The following is a 6,736-nucleotide window of genomic DNA, read 5'->3' as shown; positions in this document are numbered from 1 at the left end:
GAATAGAAGTATTTGAGTCAGATAAGCCAACATATTTTTATCTCAAAATTATTATAACTAAAAGTGAAATTTGATATTATGTTTTAGCTATGTGGCAGCATTCAAGTACAAATTAACAATTGCATGCAAACACACATCCACACACTTTTTCTGTCTTCAGTTAACAATCTTTTTCCTTTAGCAATGAATAAGTCTTAATCTGTTTCATCTTCAGAACCCTTCAGGTTCATCCATCCTTTCTCAAACCTCACCACCTTGACCTGTTCAAACCACCATCATTGCCCACCATGCCCATCACAGTGGTCCCCAACAGAGCTCTTCACTTTTCTCCTGCGCTCAAGATAGAAGATAGGTACTATTTGACCTACCTCGCTTCCTGTACGGGGTCTGATGCCTGTCTCCTTTTTTTTTTTTTTTTTTTTTTTTTTTTTTTTTAGCAGCTGATTTATGAACTCCTCTTAACTTGTAGAACACAAACTATTTCCAAAATTTAAACATCAGTACTTGGTCTTTTTAGGCGGGGATGGAAGACTGGGCGATCTTCACAGACCATCAGTGACTGTGTGGCAGCCACCTTGGTCAGCCACACTTCCTGCTTGGATGACAGCAGCTCCCCAGGCTCTGTGCAGTTCCACAAATGGAACTTGGTGAAGCACAGCTCTATCTGGCTAATTGTTTGCACCTTCTCACCCTGTGTGGATGGAAGGGACAACTCCATAGATTCTGGTAAGGGTGTCCTTAAAATCTGAAATATGATAGCAATTGACAGATGGTTCAACTACAAATTTTTGGAGCACTCTGGTGAGGTCAATCTGCTTGCACAGCGCCAGGCTCTTCCCAAAATGTTTCTTCTCAGAATCCAGGGCGTCCAGCTGGGCAGCACAGGTGCCATGCTTCTCCCACTCATGCTTCCAGAAGCTGCTGCCATTCTGTGGGTGCTTTATTTACATCAGGCCAGTACAGATTCACATCCTGGAAAAGATCCTTAATCTCTTCTAAACGCAAGTGCCATGATGAATGACCATCTTCCACTTTGTCAGGCCATAGTCCATGTTTTCTCCAGTAATCCAGAGACTCTTCACAGTCATTAACTTCCTTGCACAACATTTTAGGCCAGAGTTGGGTCAAAATTAGTTTTTTCCACTCATGGCTGCCACTTTTTGACCCTTCCTATCCAGCATAAAATGCTTCTATTAACTCCAAAGCCATCCGGTGCCACTCAGGCAGCACAGTGCCAGGGTCCAGACCAGGAGCTCAATGTGCACCGCCTGGGGTTCCATGAGCTTCTAACACAGCACAGGATTGAGGATTCCTGCCCCACCGCCCCAGGCTGCCAGCAGGCAGCCACCCAGCAGCTCAATTGCCCCTGTCTCCTTCTTGATATTATTTCATTTCTTCTCATGCTACTGTTGCTCTTCTTCCTAAATTCCAGGACTTTTGGTACATTCCTGTCCTGTGAATTTTGCCTGTGCAAAAGATTTTATTCATGCAGTTTGGGATGATATTTTTAACATCATCATGTTTCCTCCCAATTGAAGTCCATCATCCAAACCAAATAAATGAATATGCAATCCAGTTAAAAAGTAGGGGCATGTTATGAAATAACTTCCAGGAGCTTCCTGCTATTACTTCTAGAGTGCTCCCTAAATTTCCACATCTGCAAATTCTGGAATGACTCTTCCCTTCCTCTGAAACAGTACCAGTGAGGTCTCTGCAGGGGCGATTCCTTTGCAATATTTACATTTTAGTTCAGCGATCACCTGATCAGCAGGTCTTCACTGACCACAAAGCTAAACACTGTCAGGAACACTCTTCACATCACCTCTTTTTTCTTGTTACAGCATCTTCAGGCAATTGCTGGTCACACAATAGGTAATCAGTAAATGTAAATGGAATAATGCTGACATTTTAGTTTCTGTGCACATACAAAAGCTCAACTGACTGAGAATGTGCATAAGCCTTGTGCTGTGAAAATCCCATTATACACCTCCATAAATGTAAAGAACTGAATTATTTTTAAAGTTTTCTTTAACCCAGCATCAAAGTTAATTGACTAATAATGTGTTCTCTTTCTCTATACGTATGAAGAGGAGAGAAGGAAAAGTCAAATAATTTTCAGCACATTTTTCTGATGTTCATTATCATTTTGACTATTATTTTAGCTTCTTTCTTTCCTATAAAGACAAGCTGTCAGGGTATATGAGTCTTTGAAAAGAATACTGCTCACTTGAATTGTTTTAAGGCCAATTAAAAAGGAAAATAAGTAGGGGAAGTGGGAGGGGTTGGAGAAAGGAAAGTAGGGAATGGAATTTATATGAGAAAAGGAAAAAATGCAAAGAAAGTCTTTGTAAATAGGGAGGGGTTGAGGTATTGAAGGGAGGGCAGGGGAATGGGAAAAAATTAGAACCAAGATATATTATGTAAAGGTACAAATTTCCAATGATGAATACCATTATATTGTATACCTAAAATGTACCAATAAAATTAATTTAGTAAGGAAAATAGCAACAACTGCTAGCCTTCATTTCCCAAAGTAACAAGTCATACTTCCATGTTGTTTTATGCTCTGTAGATAGGAAAATATAATTATTTCAACTTCCAAATAGTAAGCCTGAAACTTATTTTACAAAATCCATCATTCTTACTGTGGATAATGCTAATGTTTTAACTAAAAGTTACTAAAACTTTGAATTAACTTAGAATTTCACAGCAAGGTTTTTAAATGTTATAATTCCTACCAATATGCAAACAAGTTTCCTAGGTCAAGACTAGCCCCGGGTTATGTTGTGTTAAAGCAAGCATCATTATCTTAGCTATTTAACAATTCCACTTGGCATTTCCAGTAATAACCTCAACCTACTCTCCAGAATTTACTATCTAGCTTTTAGCAATTGCATTTCAACCAGACACCTAGTTAAAACACTGTGCATCCCTACTTTGCCTACACAGCCAGTCTTGAGATTATATGCTATGCCTTGGCATATTATTTTGGAAATTAAGTGTGACTTATCCTCTAAGTTTCTTATAAAAGACAAAGAAATAGTACTTTAAATCTGATTTTTTTTAAAAAAATGGATACTCTTGTTTTATATTAATTTTTGAATCACAATTAATAATTGACACTTTATTTCCCTAAATGAAAAAATATTCTCGACACAGTTTACAAAGATAACTTGGAAAATTTCATTCATTACAAAATTTACTGATATGTTTATTTAGGGATGCCAGTGTATTGACGGCTGGTTCTCGGCAATCAGGAAAGCTCAGGCAGGAAGAACAATTGAAAGTTTGAGTCAAGTCTAGAAAAATTTAGTAATTTAGGGATACCCTGTCTCAAAAATAAAATAAATAAATAAATAAATAAATAAATAATGCTGGGGTTGTAGCTCAGTGTAAAGGCCCTGGGTTCAATCCTCAGTACAAAAATTTTTAAGAAGAAGGAAGTAGGGAGGAGAGGAGAGGAGGGGAACAGAGGGAGAGGGAAATAACCTTTATCCCTCTCACGTGCACATATCCAATTTGTGTGATAGGTCAGTGGGTTCTACTTTTATGAATCACGCACATTAGAACAGTGTTTTTCCAAACACACTTTCATCCTTTTCTCCCCTGAGCATGAAACCATGAGGGAAAAGGAAGAGAACCTCAGAGATACTTCAATATTGATTCTTCCAATTTAAGGGGGAAATGTTTTCCAGGATAAGAGTTTGGCATTGGAAAGACAGGAAGTGGACAGGCTTCCAGGGGAAGTGCGGGTGAGTGGATGGGTCTGTGTGTGACACCAAAGATGCACATATCATTTGTGTGATAGGTCAGTGGGTTCTACTTTTATGAATCACGCACATTAGAACAGTGTTTTTCCAAACACACTTTCATCCTTTTCTCCCCTGAGCATGAAACCATGAGGGAAAAGGAAGAGAACCTCAGAGATACTTCAATATTGATTCTTCCAATTTAAGGGGGAAATGTTTTCCAGGATAAGAGTTTGGCATTGGAAAGACAGGAAGTGGACAGGCTTCCAGGGGAAGTGCGGGTGAGTGGATGGGTCTGTGTGTGACACCAAAGAGCACAACAACGCAACTGTTCCTAACAAGGCCAGAAGCTGAGCCAGAGGGAGAGACCAAGTGTGTTGTTTAAGTATTCGCAGTTGTTCAGTAATTTCATTTTATGCCCAGTATGTTTTAAAAATTAAATTAAGCCGATTTTGTATTTGGGACTGATAAGCAAAAATTAGATTATTGTAAAATGTATGGAGATAGTGTGTTTAAAGTAATAAATCAATTTTAAGAACTTGTCATGCATCAAGTATGTGTCTTTATCTCATAAATCTCACTGGCTGCCACTTCTTTGAGATTGATAGATGGTAAAAGTAAAAATAGATATTTGTTTCATTCATCTTCTTTTCTTTGAGAGGGCAAGAAAATCTCATTTCTAATTGGCATAATTGAAAATTCACGGCCAACTTATTTCCTGTGAGAGTGTGTGTGTGTGTGTGTGTGTGACAGAGAGAGAGAAAGAGAGAGAGAGAGAGAGAGAGGGAATGTATAAACTTTTCCTCTTATTAAAAATTTTGCAGTAGAAACTATATTGTGCATTTTATCTACTTTTAATACATAAACAAATGTATAAACAATTTCCAGTAATGCAAAACTCAGTATCCTGGTCCAATGATCAGGATATATAACCAGTTTTAAAATATGATTGTGAACTAGGTCAAGTTCTTGTCCAGCCCAGTCCGATGGATGTCTACAAGTTAAAGGAATGCAACCGTCTCTCAAATCCTGCTTGATGTCAGCAGTGTCCATCAGTCTTACATCCACTGTCCGTCATCGCCACAATTATCAACCCTCCTCTCCGGATTTCAAAAGCTTTGGAAAATGAAAAGTCATTTCACTTTAAAATAAATATTGGGCTAGTTAATTAAGACGCATTTTGAATTGATCACAGGGCTTCTGTGATAATACTGTGTGAGGTGAATATATTGCAAATGATCTGCTAGGTCGCACATCAAATCAATTCATACCCTTTGGGTCCTCAGAGGTCAGGTCAGTGAGTAAAGCAATTAACACTTTGGACGTCTGTGGCAAACGGTATCTTCTGGGAGTCAGTAATCAATTGGGCCACAGATCTGCAGAGCAACTCAAGGATTCCAGTTAAACATTTCAAGAAATTCAATTTAATTTCAAATACCTGTATTGACAACTCCAGGAGTATGTAAGCTGCCTGAGTCGATATTTTATATGCCATGAGGTAATTTTCACAATTTCAAGAACATGTACAAAAAGCAGAAGATTGTTTTCTCCACAACCTTAACACCAAAGCAAACAAACTAGAACTCTCCGTCACATAAGACACTTTCCCTAAAGTTTAATAAGTTTCAAATACTTTTTCCAAGCTCTAAAATGTTACCTCTCTTCCTTTCTTTGAGTTTCATAAATCCAACTTGTGTGTGTGTGTGTGTGTGTGTGTGCATCAGATGCAGGAATTTCACTTTTCTGATTTAATGTTCCTACAGAGATAAGGAGGATCCCAAACAGAGTGTGCGTGGGTAGATCACCTAAAATACCTTTGAAATAAGGTTTCTCCTTGCTGTCCACCACTGTCATTTTGGGCCAGTTCTTATATGACCAAGTGCTTGTTTTTGAAGTTGAACAGCCATTTTTTATAGTTTGGACACAATTCCTTTTTTCTTCTTTATAAAAATATGTCAAAAGGGAGGGTGGGGACAAGGGGAAAAAATGAGAAGCAAGACCTGTCATGTAAAGGTACAAGATCCCAGTAATGAATGTAACTGTACTGTCTACATAGAATGTACCAATAAATTCAATTTAAATTAAAAAAAAAAGATTACTTTTGAAAGCACAAGATCTCAGCAAAGAAAAGACACATCCCTGCTGTCTTCCATCAGTTAAATGTGGGCCTGTAAAGTCTTCCTGAAAGATTCCAGAAAAATTTTTATATTTATTCATACTCTTTCTGCTTCTGCAAATAATGTGAAGAAAATTAAGTAGGAAAGGCATTATAAAAATGTTAATTAAGGGCCCAGGATTTAGCTCAGCGGTTCGGTGGCCTGCCTTGCAAGTGCAAGGACCTGAATTCAATCCCCGGTACCAAAAAAAAAAAAGGGAAAAATGTTAATTAAAAATTAAAACTTGCTAGCTAAAAGGGACATAAAAACATGTGTCCAGCCCCTTCAGAACTCAGAAATAAAAGATTGCTACTGTTTTCTTAAATACACGTTCTCATGAATATCTATAACACAATCCGAGGAACCCATGGTTAGAAGAGATCTGGAAAGATTTTATTTTCATAGGGAGAAAAGTGCCAAAGAAAATGAGTTTATCTGGAATTATATAACTAAAATAAATCATAATTATGCATTTTAGTGTTATAGGATTAAAAGGAATATTAACTGAAGGGAGTAAAAAGATCCTGAACTTAGTGTCTAACAGGTCTAAATTAGAATTCTGGGTCCGCCACCTCCAAAGAAGTCAAGCTGTCGGTCTCCTGAGCAGAAGTCCCTTCTTCGATGGAGAGTAAATGCTAATGCTCACAAAGGCAGTATTTTCATGATTGTAACACTCAGTTATTTTTTATCAACTATTATAAACAAGCTCTTTCTTATTAGATGTTGGCATTTAAATATTTTAGTGCAACATAGTTAAGAAGCTCACTGGGCTGAGGATTTAGCTCAGTGGCACCATGCCTGCCTCCCAAGCAGAAGATCCTAAATTTGGTC

At 37.8% G+C, this 6,736-nt stretch overlaps 1 pseudogene; it reads right to left on the bottom strand.

The window, feature by feature from the left end:
- Window positions 1-490: 490 nt before the first annotated feature.
- On the bottom strand, window positions 491-5,603 carry LOC104871343 (annotated as a pseudogene).
- Window positions 5,604-6,736: the final 1,133 nt, after the last annotated feature.

The sequence above is a fragment of the Fukomys damarensis genome, unplaced genomic scaffold (assembly GCF_012274545.1).
Source record: "Fukomys damarensis isolate Sample0158 unplaced genomic scaffold, DMR_v1.0_HiC HiC_scaffold_3, whole genome shotgun sequence".
NCBI lineage: Eukaryota > Metazoa > Chordata > Mammalia > Rodentia > Bathyergidae > Fukomys > Fukomys damarensis.
The sequence above is the reverse complement of the archived record's forward strand: the minus strand, read 5'-3'. Positions and strand labels throughout refer to the sequence as shown.